At 36.4% G+C, this 17,648-nt stretch overlaps 1 protein-coding gene and 1 pseudogene across 1 annotated transcript in view; one reads left to right on the top strand and one right to left on the bottom strand.

Moving 5' to 3' along the window:
• The window catches only part of GRM1 (glutamate metabotropic receptor 1), a 468,268-nt gene that overhangs the window by 325,016 nt on the left and 125,604 nt on the right, over positions 1-17,648 (bottom strand). The window lies entirely within an intron of this gene.
• Positions 1,080-8,506, top strand: LOC122219270 (annotated as a pseudogene).

Here is a 17,648-nt window from a genome sequence, read left to right as displayed (position 1 = left end):
ATCATGAGGAATGTTATCTTCTGTTTTCCTTCCTGTGCTACACACATATTGCCATTTGGTTAAATATTAATGGGTGACAAAAAGAACATTTCAACCTAAATATTTAACCTCCAAAATAAAATAAAAAGTCTTTCACCTCAATTCTGTCACTCTTTAGGGTTGTATAAACAACTCAAATGAAAACATCAGAGAAAAAAAACCACTCCATATTATTATTTATTCTGAAAGGTCATTAAGTTTCTAGAAGTCACAACTAAAAATTCCAGGAATACATAAGGGAGTTGGTCCATATAAAACCTAAGGCTTATCATAGCTTTAACCTTCTCTGATTCCATAATGGAAATACAGAGCATGGCCAAAGATGCTAGAGTAGGGAACAGAATGATCAGTGGGTACAAAAGAAAAGAGGACTCTAAGAGGTTTTACCTTCTGGAAACATCAAAAAAACATCAAAAAATTCCATTCTATTATCATTTATTAAATTAATTTTGTAACCTACTCAGACACATGTATGCTGTACTAAATCTTAAATATTAATACTTCTGAAAATGTTCCCCAAATTTTTTTTCTTAAAATGACTAAATTTGCATAGCAAATTTATAATTCACAAAGTTCTTTCAGGTATATTATCTTATTTAATTCTGAAAACAATTCTGCTATTTGAGGATTGAGAATGCATGAACTCTAGAAACCTGGGTTCAAATCTTGACTCTTGATGTAAAACTCACAATGCCTCATTTTCGTCATCTATAAAATCAAGACAATAACAGCACCAACCTGAGTGTTCTCGTGATAAATTAAATGAGGCAATATATGTGTGTAAATCACTTAACATTTGATGTCAATTAAGTATTCAATAAATATGTGTTATTATTATTCTTGTGGCAGATTGTATTTTCTTAAGAGACTGACACGTTTGTCTTATAGAATGACATTGGCACTTCTCTATTGAGAAATGTAGTGTGTGTTCTCTCCCCCTTGAAATGACCTTGTTTGACTTCTGAAGCCAAGCTAGAAGTGTGATTCAGCTTTGCCTGGTTATCTAGGGATACTTGCCCTTGGAAACCAGCTACCACGCCATGAGGACGCCAAGTAGCCATGTGGAGACACCATGTGTAGATGTTCAGCCACAGCCAGAGGTCCTAGCAGACAGCCAGCATCAATCACCAGACCAGTGAGTGAATAAGGTCCCAGATCATTCTAGCCTCCAGCCTTTGATCCACTGCATCTGATGCCAACTCGAGAAGAGACAAGCTGTCCCCACTGAACCCCACCCAAATGCAGATTCATGAAAAAACGTAACTTTGTTACTTTAAGCCACTAAATTTCAGGAAACTGAATCTTGCCCAAGATGACACAGCTATTAAGAGGCAACAAGTGAACTCAAATGCAGATTTTTTGGTTCCAAATCATGTTCTCTTTCCATAATTTAAAATTTGGAAAGTCGTCTTACTCAAGAATATCCTCAGCATATGCCAGGCTCATTGTCACATCATGGGTCGATATTATCCCATCTCTGATCACTTGAACCCAGATGGTCATGGGCAACAGCACCTGTGTTCACCAAGGGCTGCCTTTCTGGTTACTTTCTTGGCTCCTGAGATAGGGACTTCTGTTTCAGCTTCTGACCTTCTCCTTATTTGGCTACCAGTTTAGACTGCCTTTTGTGACTTCTGAATCTGAAATAATAATGCATCAATAATATGGCCACTAGGCCATCACCTGAAGGTTCAGGCACATAAAAGCTCCTCTGTTAGTCTTAGCCTGCAGAACCTTCTGTACAGGCCCAGCTCTTCCCACCATTTCTTCCCATTGAAATAAGTACCTACAAATCTACAATCAGTAACATAGTGTTGTGAAATGTAACTATGCTTCTCAAATGAAAACTAATGTTAACCCCTGAGCCAAGGAAAATTTAACATGGAGCTAATGAAGCCTTAAGCATCAGAAGCTCCTCATTTACAGGGGCTCCTTCCAAGACTCTGGAAGTGGCCATAGCAATGTACTTACAAACATATATTTTCATTACAGTTGCCAAGTGCAATATAATTTTTTTCTTAAAGAAGACACAATGGAATACTACGTGGCAATGAGAAAGAATGAAATATGGCCTTTTGTAGCCATGTGGATGGAACTGGAGAGTGTGATGCTAAGTGAAATAAGCCATACAGAGAAAGACAGATACCATATGGTTTCACTCTTATGTGGATCCTGAGAAACTTAAGAGAAACCCATGGGGGAGGGGAAGGAAAAAAAAAAAAAAGAGGTTAGAATGGGAGAGAGCCAAAGCATAAGAGACTGTTAAAAACTGAGAACAAACTGAGGGTTGATGGGGGGTGGGAGGGAGAGGAGGATGGGTGATGGGTATTGAGGAGGGCACCTTTTGGGATGAGCACTGGGTGTTGTATGGAAACCAATTTGACAATAAATTTCATATATTAAAAAAAAAAAAAAAAAAAGAAGAAGACCCTCCAAATCAGACCCAGCAACCTTGAATCTGCCTCTATTCCTGAGAGTGGTTTAGTCAAAATGGATCACCCACTGCAGCTATTAACTTCTGTTAATAGCTTCTGTTTCTACTTAAAACAATTTCATAGCAGCAAAGTTAGAGAGATTTCTTTAGAATGAGCTTAAAACTTTCTTCAATAGTAAAGGTTATTGGAGCTTTTCAAATTAAGGAATAAAATTACGATTTCAATAACGAAATACACAGGGGAATCTATCGCCTCTCCCCCAATGATTACAAATTAAAGTGATATGAAGCGACTAATGAGAGATTTAGAAGCATACTCGAGGATTTAAAAATTCTTCTGTAACAGATCAGTTTGAAATAAATTTTTAATTCAGAGATTAGTTTGATGCCAGGTTTCAGCACATTTTAAAAAATGATCTTAGCTCCATTTGAGCCAACAAAATTGATAAATTTGTTAAAGTTTAAACGATATACAGTGTGCTTTCTTTAAAACATGTGTAAAACATGTGTTTTTTAAAAACATGTTTTTAAAACATGTGTAGGGATGCCTGGGGGGCTTAGTCGGTTAACGTCCGACTTCAGCTCAGATCATGATCTCGCGGTTTGCCAGTTCGAGCTCCGCATCGGGCTCTGTGCTGACAGCTCAGAGCTTGGAGCCTGCTTTGGATTCTGTGTCTTCCTCTCTCTCTGCCCATCCCCTGCTCATGCTCTGACTGTCTCTCTCTCAAAAATAAACATTTTTTAGAAAATTAAAATATGTGTATATTTGTGCACAAACATCCATGTGCCAAAAAGATATAGAAAATCAATGTCAAAAAGTTACAGTAAATATCTATTGGCAGTGAGATGTTTTTTCCTTTATATTTTCCCCTATTTTACAAAATTTTTATAGTGAATGTGGACAATGTTTTTAATAAAAAATATAAAATAAATTTTCATTGTCAAGAATCCTTTTATTTCAAGAGGTGGTTCAAATACAATTATATTTGCATTTAAGTCTTCATTAAGACTTAATTCAGTTTCCCCAGTTTGGGTCAACTTTTGATCCCTCTGTTATAAGAAGCTTCCCTACAGATCTATACAAAAATATAAAGTAGCAACTTTTTGCAGCTGAAAATTATTTTTCTCTCATTTCTGGCTTCAGTATAACTAGAAATGGGTAGGGATGTATCCATTCTTCAGAATTTAAAGGTATTAAATTAAAAACAAAGATGATTAGAAAACAACCCGAACTTTAAGCAGCTAAGACAAATACTCTCATCAGTTGAGTTAAATCATGAATGCATTTTCACATAATTTTTTGATTTCCATTTACTTTTAAACATTTCCAGAATAGGCTGCTTCCTTCAAGAATCAGGTGATAAAATGAAGGAGTAATTCACCACTAATTAGGAGTCTGAGTAAGTGAATTAGGAAAAAAAAACTGAGAACATATGCCAAGTATGATAAGCACTCACATAAATAGCAACTCCAAATGGAGAACAGAGGAAAAAATAAAAGAGCTTAGTTGCTTAAAGAAGCTACAAAAGGTGATAACGACAAGATTATTAGCCTAGCCTCAGATAAATTTAGAAGATAGACCTAAACTCTCTATCTATACATTACAACTTCGATCTATAATATAATGATGACAACTAGAAAGAAAAAATAATAATAATGAAAGGGAGAAGGGAGGAGGGTAGAGGAGGGGGGAAGAGAAGTGAAGAGAGAAAGGAGAGAAGGAGAGAGAGAAGGCAGAGAGGGAGAGAAAGAAGGGAGGAAGAAAAAAGGGGGAAATTATCCCTACGGTCTAAATACCAACTGTACCCCCAAAAAGACTATGCAAATGGCCAAAAATGGCCAGAAAATAGATAAAGTTGTGTACAATAACTAAATTAAGACACAATGTTGTCTGTGCATATTTAATTGTCTCAAGTGAAATAATATCAATTAAAAATAAAATAAAGTTAACTGTTTTGTGGATGGGGGTGGTGATGATGTATTTTTGTCACCCTTTCTTTCACAGAGCATATAAGAACAGCATCTATTCTAATTTCATGATTTGGCAAGTGGCAATTATCAAAGGTAAGTTACAGAGAAATATAAAAAGTAGCTTGGACCATTCTTAAAACTCAAATCCATAAGGAGTGACAGCAAGTTACACAATGTTAAAGCATTTTAAAGAATTCTTTTGTCACTTAAATGATGTCAGTAGCATTAGATAATTAACATAATTTTACTCACATCGCTAATAAATAGTTTCATCTTTTTGTTTAAATAATGAGCTGGAGTTTTACATTTTTCCTTATTTCAATAAACTTAAGTAATTTTTCTCTCCTCAGACCTCTGTGGCCATTAATGCAACCTGAACAAATTTACTGGACTAAACTCTCTGAATTATAAATGACCACAGACGAGTTGTTAAAAAGATAAGCAAGTATTTAAGGTTACAAGGGGACCAAAAATGCTCAGTGCCCCCATTCTTCGTCCCTATTCATGACTATGATCATTGAACTGTTGTGTGTTTATTTTTCAGAAATGTTTATCATACTATGGCCAAACCTTTATTCCACAGAAAGATGTGTAGCTGATACTTAGATCATGGAAATAATTGTTGCCAACACAACAATGATAGACATATAGATATAAATGTTGATAAACACATACCTTTAGTAATGTATTATAGTGATTGCTATCTCCGAAGGGATAAGGAAAATGGACACCAGAATGAAATAATTGGAAAAATTAAACATTTAGTGGATTGAGACAATCTCTTCCAAAGTCAATGCAAATATTTAATGTCTTCTTTGAAATCTGTGATGTGGAAAATATTACATACACCTGTAGTCTTTAGCCAAATTATGAAACCATAAAACTTAACATTTTAAGTAATGCTATGAAGTCTCCAGTGTTCTATATTTAAATTAATTTATTCTTTTGAAAAATATGGCTTTGGAAAGCATTGGGTTGATTAAAATCATTTACTGGTTCAAGTTTCCCAGGCATTTGCTTTTTAATCTGTAAAATAGAAAAATAACTTGATATCTTTTTTTTTAATTTTTTTAAAGTTTATTTATTTATTTTGAGAGAGGGAGGAGGGGGAAGGAAGGGGAAGAAAGAGAGGGAGAGGAAGAATCCCAAGCAGACTCCACACCATCAGCCCAGGAGCTGCTGTGGGCCTCCATCCAGGAACCGTGAGATCATGACTTGAGCTGAAACCAAGATTCTAATGCTTAACCGACTGAGCCACCTCGGCACCCCGAAAAATAATATGAATTTCTACAGTTATTAAGATATTGAAAAATGTGTGCAAAGCACGTGGCACAGTACCTGACACTTAATATTTTTGAAACAATATTTCAAAGCTTAAACTAAAAGAAAAATGACACATTTTGTAAAATAAACTATGCTGACTCCTCAGAACTAAGAAATTTTTTTTGTGCTAGTACTAAAAACTGAGTTTTTTCTGCTTTGTGATGGATATCTGAGCATATGTATTAATCTTTCCTACTTCCCAGGATGCCACTCAAAGAACACAGAGATTTAAAAATAAAAATGAATCCATGGTAGCACGAGAAACCTGGGAAGGGTGCCAGCCACAGACCAGAACAGTGGGGAATTTCTAGAAGACACAGGCAGATAGGTTCATATTGATGGTAAAATCTCACAGAGCTGAACCTATAGCACCAAAAAGGCACAAGAGAAGACTACTAAAGAAGTGAGTGTTCCCCTCAGAATCCAAGAAGAACACCAAGATCAAAGACAGCAGGGACTAGAAGCACAATTGGGTAGTGGAATGGTGAGCTGCAAAATTACTGTACTGCTGAGTATACCTAAGCCTCCTGACTAATGCCTCAAAAAGAGCTCTCTAAATAAAATGGAAGTTCTGCCAAAGGAATTTTACAGAAGTTATTGGGACAAAAGAAAGATAATACCACGTGGTGCTTCAGGTAACTTCTAGTTCCCTTATGAACACGTATCCTCTACATCTATTAAGCAAACTCTTGAGTAATCTAGAAGCAATATCTTCTGGTCACAACCATGCACCCTCTCTCCAGCCAAATCTTTATGAACAAAATTTAAATTCACTCACCGAAGGAATTATTTTCTTCACATTTTCTGGGAAATCATCTCTAGCTATCATTACTTGCCAATCTCAGACCTCAATTATAAATACAAATATTTCAGAAAAGCCAATAATGTGAAAACAGTTGTTGGACTAAGCCAAGGAACTAACATCTTCAAAAACAAAGTTGATATATCATAGAAGTTTAAAATAAATATAATTAGAATTCTTAGAAACTTTAAGAGATGTTACATCCACAAAAATTAATGAAGATACTAGAAAAAAGAAGTAATTGGATATGTTCATGGCATTGATTGCAGTGATGGTTTCACTTACCTCCAAACTCACCAAATTGTATACATTAAATATGTAGAGCTTTTTGTGTATCGATCATACCTCAACAAAGTGGGTTTTTTTTATTAAAACTAAGATTGCTCAAATGACAAATTTAAGTAAAAAACATCAGAAAGATACAGGCTTAAAGCTGAATTAGTGAACTTCAAGACCTTGCTGAGAAGCCCTCCCATCTTCAATGCAGCAGAACAAAAAGATGAGAAATATTGCGACAGAAGAACAATCCAGAAGACCTAACATCTACCTAACAAGAAAGAGGTAAGAAGTAGAAAACGATGAAGAAAATAATACAGGAAAATTTACTTGAACTGATGAAGTCCCAAATTTTCAGAGAGGAGTTACTTGAATTTTCTCCAAGGGTTTTGTAGTAGGCATAGGGTAAATTGTGGAATATAATCTAGATGCCATCCAACAAAATTTGTGAATTCCAAAGGTAAAGAATAAAACCTGTAATCTTACCAATGAAGGAAAAATGTTTGCAAAAAAAAAAAAAATCTGAAATCAGAGTATCATCAGAATTATTACATCATCTTAAAATTAAGAGTCTGGGGGTGTCTGGGTGGCTCAGTTGGTTAAATGACCAACTCTTGATTTAGGCTCAGGTCATGATCTCACAGTTCATGAGATAGAGCCCCTGATTGGGATTCTCTCCTTCTCTCTCTGCTTCTCTCTCTCTCTCTCTCTCTCTCTCTCTCTCTCTCTCTCTCTCCCCCAAAATAAATAAATAAACTTTAAAAAAAAAAGATTTATCTCTCCTCAGAAAATACTCTCAGATGACTTTCCAGGTAAGTTTTTTTAAAACTACAGGCTTCAAACAATAGTAAGAAGTGAAGATTAGTATACTTTATATTTGATTCTAGAAAAGAATTCAAAACTGATCACAAAGTGAGAAAAATGTAATACACACATGCATGTACACGTGTGCGTGCACACACACGCACTATACTATGGATTTTTATCTCTTCTGGAAAACAGATGTAAAATTCCTAAACATAATATCTGAGTGAACAAAATATAGAAGGATATTAAAAGAAAATATTATTCAATTGCCAAGCAGGATTTATTCTAGAAGTAAAAGAGTCATCCAATGCTAAAAAATGTATTAAGAGTCTGTGTGTTAACTATTTAATTACATGATCATCCTAACATGAGGGAGAAGTCTGTGATAAAATTGAAGACTTGTTCTTGAGTTTTAAGAATTACACTACGTACTTGCACACTGGTTTCCCTCTCCTACAATACCTCGTGCTCTTCCTTCCCAGACAGAGCAGGTAGAAAGGCTCCCACAAAGAAGAGTGGTGAGAAGAATAAGGGCCACTCTGCCACCAACAAGGTAATGACCAGATAATACACCATCAATATTCTCAAGCACATCCTTGGAGTGGGTTTCAAGAAGCATGCCCCTGGTGCACTCAAAGAGATCCAGAAATTTGCCGTAAAGGAGATGGGAACTCTAGATGTGCTCATTGACACCAGGCTCAACAAAGCTGTCTGGGCCAAAGGAAATGAGGAATGCTGCTTACTGTATCCACATGAAGTTTTCCAGAAAACACAGCGAAGATGAAGATTCACCCAACAAGTTCTATATGTTGTTTACCTATATACCTGTCACCACCTTCAAATATCTACAGTGAATGTGGACAAGAACCAATCATTGATTGTCAAATAAAGGTATAAAACTGCAAATTAATTAATTAATTAATACAAATAAATTATACCAAAGTTAAAGATAGATGAAATGTCTCATAAATTGATGAATGGTATCTATCAAATACAAATAAACACATTAAGAGGTTAACACTGAAAATACTTTAAATAAAGACATCTATTATCAGTGTAATTATGTAGAATTGTTCATAGCTAATGCAAAAGACAAAAAAAGAGATGAATCATTAAACATTAGCTGGTAGGCAACAAAAGTCATTTTGCAGACTGTCTTGTTTACTAGTTAACAGAGAGATAAACCAGAAAACTAGTTAGAACTAAAACAAAGGCACACAACAGTTGCCAGATACAAGATCATCCAACCAAAATCAATAACTCTTCTAATAACCAATTAAGAAATGGTATGAAAAAACTCTAATTCTAAATTCTAATCTAAAATCTAATTCTAAATTCAAATCTAAAATTACTAGGAATCAACCGGACAAAAAATGTGCCAGACCTATATGAATGGGAAGACACATTACAAAATTGTAGCTTAATTTTCATTGCCTTTGTTTTACTGAAATTTGGTAGTTAGTGCCAAAATTAGTTTGAAGAATAAGCAGACGATATAATCAAGTAATAGGGAGAACAAATAATGGGAAGTGATGGCATGTTGCATATGAAGTTACAACTAGATCAACACAACTACAGTACTGGCTCCCATTTGTTGACAACTCCCTACGTGCCAAGCACTGCTCTAAATTTGAGATACAACACACGTGCGCACACACACTTACTTAATCCTCAGAACAACCCTATGACTATTATCACCACTTTAAGATGAGGAAATTGGCCACAGAGAAGTTAAGTAGTAGTGTCACCTTGGACATACCTTTAAAGTCTATAGGATTGATGGAAGTCACTCAGTCTTCTCTATCTCAACAGCAACTGTCTTGATAATAGAACTTTTGACTGGAACTATAACCTTCATATCTGAAATGCAGATTTTCTGGGTTGTTGAAAGAACCTTCATGTACTTTAGTCCCTAGTCATGCAATTGATAAATTGATACATTTTCAAGGAAAAATAAAGACCCGAGCATATCTTCAGTATCCAAAGTATTGGAATGATGCCTGAACAATAAACCTGAACACTAAGTTTCTGGCATAAAGCATCTTATTATTTATGTATTTTCCTACATACTATTCTAAAACAGAATACCAATGAAAAATTTGTATGAGGATTACATGAGAATATATGTGATTTACATAGTCTATTTATTGGCTGAATAAATAAATAATACCATTACCCAAACATAACTAATATTATAATTTTAATACATTTCTTTCAAACCAGTTTGATAGTTGTAATACTGGAATAATTTAAGAGTCAGCCTTCTTTCACTAATTGTATAATAATATTTTTTACCATGTTTTTATTGGTACTTAACCATTATTTTGAAGGCCACTGAATGGAGGTATCCTAACCTGAATAAGCATTCCACAACTATTGCTCATTTATTTTGAGTTCATTTTGTTTTGCTTTTATAATTATGCATACGACCTCAATGAAATTTTTGTGCATTTGTCTCTTGCTTCCAATTATTTCCACTAAAAAATGGAAATCCTGAAAAAAAGACTATCAATGTTTTTATTTTCAATCCATATGCCAGATTGCTTTCCAATTTGTGGTGGAAAACAATCTACCACAAAAGTACAGGAATATCAGTTTCAACCTCTTAGCAATCTTGAGTATTCATTATTTAAAGTTACTTTTGCCAGTTTAAAAGGCTCTAAACAGGGGCGCCTGGGTGGCTCAGTCAGTTGAGCGTCCGACTTCAGCTCAGGTCATGATCTCACAGTTTGTGAGTCGAGCCCCACGTCTGGCTCTGTGCTGACAGCTTGGAGCCTCGAGCCTGCTTCAGATTCTGTGCCTCCCTCTCTCTCTGCTCCAACCCACTTGCATTCTGTCTCTGTCTCTCTCAAAAATAAATAAACATTTTTAAAAAATTAATAAATAAATAAATAAATAAAAGGCTCTAAACAATCATTAGTATACCGAACTCTTAAAACAATGTTCCTAATACAGTTGTTATTAGTAAATGAAATCTTCCTTTCCAAATTCTTGAGGTGGTAAAATTAAGCAACAGATTCCACAGGAGTTCAAAGTGTTAAATACACATCTTCTACCTCTCTCTTTTCAGCTTTGACATGTTGTCAACCAATGTAATTCTCCCATAAAGAGGAATTCATTCATATAGATCCAAAAACTTCCTAAGAGTAGCTAAGATTTGGGAGGGGTACATAGCTTAATTTTTGAGACTTATGGCAAGAAACTACGTCCAATACAGAGCATTTCTCAATCCAGAGAGAAGATTCAGGACTTACAGTTCAAAACACCTGCCTCAGACCAGCTCTCTCTCATCCTCATGAGAAATGGCTGCAGGTTAATGGTTTGCTGTCACATCTTTCATAATATACCTAACAGAAGTGAATCATATATTTTTGTTTTCACAAGACCTCAGTCTACAAAGTATCATCTGTTTCACTGTTATCCATAATCCTTGTTGCAAAAGCTTAGAAAGAAAAACAGTCGATGTTCTAGACATCAAAACATCACTACTATCTCACCCTTAGCCTTCAGTAAAAAGCTTTAAAGAATGCTGTCTTGTATTTCACAGATTTTGGAGAGAATGAAATTAAGCTATCCTCGTTTGAATTCTCACTTTCAGAGTCTTCCTTTTTTTTTTTTCTAAAAGAGTACATATGCTTTCTTCTGGAGGGCCTGAATTAACAGCACAAGTGCAGCAGAGTAGAAGCATATAAGTGATAAGGCTCTGTTAGTACTCCATCTTCTCTTGCATTGTGCCAAATTCAAGGGCTCAGTGGGATATCTTAAGGTTTTAAGATGCAGGAGGAAGGCATCAAACAACAATGCAAGTTTAATGGCTCAAGTGTTCTAATCAGCTTACTATGTGTGTGTTGAGCATCTAGCCAGGTTTTGGCCCTAATGGAGGAAACAGAAATATGTGGCATGATCTGTACTCTCAAAAAATTTCCATTTGTGTTGGGAAACAAAAGCTACATCCCACTTACTATTAAAGACTGGGCAAATCAAAGGAATAAAAGCAGTTTTGATTTCATGGTTCTGCTCCTATCTTCTTGTTGGATTTTATTTGACAGTTTTGTCAAAAAGAAATACGAAACTTGAAGATTTACAGGAGTGAAAAGAGAATTTTATCAAATAATGATTTGCCTTTACCTTATTAAAGTTCTATCCTTTCTGCTGATTACTTTGAAAGGTACTGGATGACTGAAAATCAAACAAATGTTCTTAAATGATGTATTTTGAAGCTGAAGGCAGTGTACTTATTAATCATCTGAAGGTGACCCTCTATGAAGAAAATGAGGAGAGACAACAAAAAGGGCCACCAATTCAGGAGAGAGCTAAATTGGCTCAGTTTTGGAGTTGCATAAAACCCAAGAGGCGTCTTTAATTCCAAACAGAAGACAATTTAAAAACCAGTGCATGTCCCTGAGTGAGTGATCTGAATGTGAACATACAAAGGAAAAGTGTAAGAATCTTCCCACTTCTTATGCATAGAAACGGTGACAAATGGCTCTTGGGAAGCTATCTTTCAGGACGAAACCTTTACCAGGAAGCCCAGATAGATGGGTTTCTATCTCTTCTGTAAGAAAGAAAAAAAATAATACATGCTCTGAAGCACAGAAAAATTCAAATGCTTTGGCATTTCCAAAAAGAAATAAACTCTCAGGGTCTAAGTAACAGTATGTATCTCAATAAAGGACTCCCTAGTTCTGCTTATCTGAAAAGCAGATGGTGTGGCAAATAAGAAAGAAAAAGACTTTTCTGAAGACATTCCCTTCCAAAATAGTAAAGGGAGCCTTCATCCCTTATACTTGTGTTATTGTTTTCTCTCTCTCCCTCTCTTTCTCTCTCCATCTCTCTCTCAGGTAATCATATAAAAGTCAATGTTTTTCCAGATTGGCCATTAAATATAGATTGAGGAGAGAAATATGCATACTTGCACACTCCACTATATGCGAGTTGCTGTTACGGAACTCATCGGATAACCTCGTGTATTGATTGAATTTCTCAGAACAGTGCATGTCTCTATACAGAAAGGCTATTTCTGAACAGCACACTAGGCCACCACTCACATCTAAAGAACCCTGTCAGGTTTTCTATGTCACAGTGTGCCACACTGTGTAGGCAATGCGGTAGTATGACATGTAGACCCGCATTTAAGGAGCTTATGGTGTAGTTATAATAATAAAGTATATGTGAAGGTGGTATAAAAATATGTTGAACACTTAACATCAGGATTTGAGCTAAGTGCTTTTCTGTGTCAACCTATTCAGCATCCCCAAAAGTAGGGGGGGGGGCGGTTGTTATCCTCTCCGTTGACTTCTTATAGCAATTAGAATAAAACCCAAACTCCTTACTAATACCACAGGCCCCCTATGATTTGATCCTTCCCTTTCTCAGCCATCTCACCCCCTACATCTGATCACAGCACCTGCTCACTATACCCCATCTGTTCTGGCCTTCCCTCTGTTCCTCCAAGATATCTCAAACCTGGGGGATTTCACACTTCCAGGTCTTCCTGCCTGGAGACTAACTCTACATATCAGTCAAGTCTCAGGATAAAGTATCAATTTCCTCATAGAGACTTTTCAAGACCACCCTAGCTAACGTAAACCTTTCTCACCACTTTATCACCTGGTTTTATTTTTAGTATCATTTCACACTTGTTTACAATGTCTTGATTATTTGTTAGTCTGTCTCCCTCACATTTTTTTTGTATTTTTTTAAGTTTATTTATTTATTTTGAGAGACAAAGCTAGCATGAGTGGGGGAGGGGCAGAGAGTGGGAAAGAAAGAATCCCAAGCAGGCTCCATGCTGTCAGCACAGAGCCCGATGCATTGAACTCACGAAACCATAAGATCATGACCTAAGCCAAAACCAAGAGTTGTACACTTAACCGACTGAGCCACGCAGGAGCCCGGTTGAATCTTTTTCACAAATGTGTGCACCTGGAATATAGTAGGCATTAACAAATACTTTTTAAACGAATTAATAAAATCCTCATTTTACAGATGAGTCAACAGAGACAAAAAAGTGCCATAGAGCTGGTAAGTAGCAGTCAAGATTTGAGCCCAAAGCCCATGTTTTTCACCTTATCTCCCCACCTATCTAATTTGGCATAGTCAAATAACTACACAAAATAACATAGGAGCAAATACAAAATAAGTGGCAAAAATAACAAATATTTATAGAAAAACACCTCCACAACGGTTTTGTCAGGGACAGCTTTCAAGAAGGCGGTGAACTTGAACTGAGCCTTAGAAAATGGGTCATCTCACGACTGACTGAGAGAAAAATCTGGGTGGGCACAGACCAACAGGGGAAGCACATGCCATCTTTAGAATAGCAGGAGAGAATTCTGGCAGGAGATGGCACAGGTACACTGCGTTTTGAATCTTAACCCTCACATCTCAGTAGGAACACTGTCATTCATCAGCTGGGTGACAGTAATCACAAAACTTCTGTCTCAGTTTCCACATTTGTAAAATCTGCCATACCAGTTTCATGGCGTTAATGTTATCTTTTTTTTTTTTTTAGATTCACAGCGCTAATGTTAATGTTAACAGAATATTAATATATTAATGTTAATGGAAGTATTCATATATATATATGAATTACATGTAGCATATTCCTAATATAGAATATATTCATATATAAATATATATAAATATAAATTCATATATTCATATATCAATATATGGGGATAAATATATCATCTGTTATATGTCTATCAGCACTTGAAAAATGTAAAGCTCTCTAAAAGCCAAAAACAACTTCAGCATAAAATAAAGAAAGCAAATTAGAGTTAAATAGCACAAAACTTAACTAATGCCAGTCAATATAAATATAAACAATTACAGTTACTTATAGTTTTAAAATGTTTACGATAAATCAAGAAGATAAACCTGCAAGGAGAAACAGGCTTCTCCACACATGAGTAAAGTAGTCACTCAGATAACCAAGTGCTGATGTGGAAATGAGGTCCTCAGAGGCATGGGAACCGTGCCTCCTGAATTCCATAGATACAATTTACGTGTTCATTTCCTCAAAACCTACCTGTCAAATGTATCTATTTCTCTCTCTACTGTTTTGTGAAATCTATGCAGTTGAGAGGTGATTAAAGAGAGGAAAATCAACGACCCTCTGACAGGAGGTAATGAGTTCCCAGGGGTAATCCCATTTCTGGCTTGAAGGGCGAGAGCTCCAGTGAGAACAGCCACCTCTGGCCGCCAGTAAGAGGCAAAGCTGCAATTTCCTGCAGGAAGCCTCTAAGGGCCCTCAGGTTAGCCACGCCCTGGGGCTCTTTTACTGTGCCTGGAAGCATTATAGGCACATAAATGAATATTAAAGCCAGAGACAAACTGTGCAGACACTAACAACAGAAAAATATGTTTGAGCTGGCATGCCACTACATTTTGCCCAGATGTTTGTATTTATTTTGCATATTGTTCCTCTATTGTGTTTTTGTATTTCGTCTCCTATGGAATAGTAACATCATTTAAAATAAACGTTCACAGAAAACAATTTTCAAGATGGTGCTAAATGTTTTTAACCCTAGAAGAGAAGAAATAGGAGATGTTACAGAAGGCCATGCTCCTGGTGAGAGAGTCGGAACATTGCAGGAATGGTGTCAAGGGAAACCTTGCAAATTCAGCTTTCTAGAATAAAGGCACATAGAGGCCACTGAGGCCAGGGGAAGAGAAGCTATTTATAGTCATACCGCCAAATATTGTCCAGAGCACAAAAAGCAAGTTAACTACCCTTGGACATACAGAAACAAAAAAGCAATAAGGCTTTTAAGAAAATGTTTTAATGAAAACATTAGCTTTTGCTTAACTTGTAATTATTAATAACTTAGTGTGTACCTATCATCATTCTAGGTGCACTGGGGTGCACAAAGGTTACCCAGCCTCATAACATGTCTTCAAAACACCTACAGTCTGATAGAGGAGTTGGTCCTCAGACACAGGGACTGATATCACAAAGTTGACTAGATCTAAGTGGGTTGAGAGTTACAGATAATGAAAGTAGCTCAGTGAGGTGATAAATTAGAAGATGTCATTGATAGTCACTTAGAAGGTCAACAGCTATAAAGATTTGCAGACTCCCTGGATACAATGTTCTCCTCAGTTTGGGAAATGTAGCCCTTACAACAGAATCACTGGTTAAAAGAACAATCCTGGTAAGAGCTAAACTGAGAATTTGCTCCCTGCATCATACAAGATGTCACAAGGGACAGTGCTGCTCAAGGAGGGAATGTTTCCTATGAGAAGGGCACACTAAGAATAAGCTCTCTGGGGCGCCTGGGTGGCGCAGTCGGTTAAGCGTCCGACTTCAGCCAGGTCACGATCTCGCGGTCCGTGAGTTCGAGCCCCGCGTCAGGCTCTGGGCTGATGGCTCAGAGCCTGGAGCCTGTTTCCGATTCTGTGTCTCCCTCTCTCTCTGTCCCTCCCCCATTCATGCTCTGTCTCTCTCTGTCCCAAAAATGAATAAACGTTGAAAAAAAAAAAAAAAAAAAAGAATAAGCTCTCTGAAGGAGGGTTTATCTGAGAATACAGCCCTGGACCCACCCCCTTGATCAGCCAGGGGTTACTTTCCTCACTCTACCATGAGAACAGAAGCCTTGGCCATCCACAAAGATATCTGAGATTCTGAAATGAGGCAACATAAATGTGCTCATGTTGTTATGGAAGCTGACAAGATTACGCAGCTGATCTCCTGTCTCAGAACTTAAGCTTGCATTACAAGTTGCATTGACAGTGAATTTCCATTAATCAAGACATTTTCCGATCACATTCCACAAAGGAAATGAATTCTCCTTAAATAAATGATACCACCCCAAAACTAACTATAAATAACACTTTATGAAGTATTCAGTGTTTTCAAACTATGACTTAAAAGAAAACAATTTCCAAATACAGAACATTTTAGTTGCTGGCACAAACCAAATTCCATTATAACAAAACCATAGGAACTGCTTGGAATCTTCTGCCACACAAAGATGTGATCTTCGAGCTTAAAGGTGCAGGAGGGAAATTATCACAGGACTGAGAGGCAAGAGACCCAGGCATTTGTGGCTTTCCAATCACTGTGTGACCTGGGTGCTGAAATGAACAAGTTAAATGATACCTTAAAAGTTCCCTCTAATTCGTAACATTCCTTGGCCTCAGCAGGAGGACATTAGTGTGGATGTCAAAATTGGGGTTTTCATGAAGGTAAGTAAATGTGTTGTAATTTGCCATATCAGAAACATTACAAAGTGCAAATACTGTGCTAAAACTAAAAAATACCAATACACCAAAGATTCCAGCCCCTTAAAGGCAAATGATTACTGATACATGTTTGAGTTGCTTGTGTTTTAGTTTATTCACTTTTTCAAGTAGTTAGTCCCTTTTTATAATTCCAAATTTCTAAGAATCACTCATTAGATTAACATTAAATAGCAGCTATGAACAAAGCTTTCAAAAATCTGTTTAAGAAAAAAAGTCACTTGTCACCATGAGTTTTAACAACGTTTTGTTCAATTATTTGTAATTTACTTCTGTTTACTTGCATATGTTATAAATTTTAACTAAGGGCATTTAGTTTAGGATTATTACTAACTTAAAGGTTACCTACTCCAAAAGGCCAAATTATCTCTTCCTATTTCCCGCCAATATGAAGAAAATGATCTGCATTTCCAGATTTTGTTGTTTTACTTTCTTAACCAAACACAATCCGACCACCACCACTCATCACTCTCGTGAAGCTACTCACCAAGAGCTACCATTACTCTGGATTAATCATTCCAATTGCTTATTTGTTAGCCTTACTTATTGTGAAATATAAACTACATCACAGAAAAGCTCACAAAATAAGAATGTACGGTCCAAAGAGTTCTCCCATTGGAAACACCCATAAAAACATCCCTCAGATCAAGAAAGAGAACACACCAGACCCCAGCAGCTGCCCTCGTGCCCATCCAGCTCATTACCCTTTTCTCCTTTCAAGGAAACACTGTCTTAATTTAGAGCACTCAT

Source organism: Panthera leo, chromosome B2, assembly GCF_018350215.1.
Source record: "Panthera leo isolate Ple1 chromosome B2, P.leo_Ple1_pat1.1, whole genome shotgun sequence".
Classification (NCBI taxonomy): Eukaryota; Metazoa; Chordata; class Mammalia; order Carnivora; family Felidae; genus Panthera; species Panthera leo.
The sequence above is the reverse complement of the archived record's forward strand: the minus strand, read 5'-3'. Positions and strand labels throughout refer to the sequence as shown.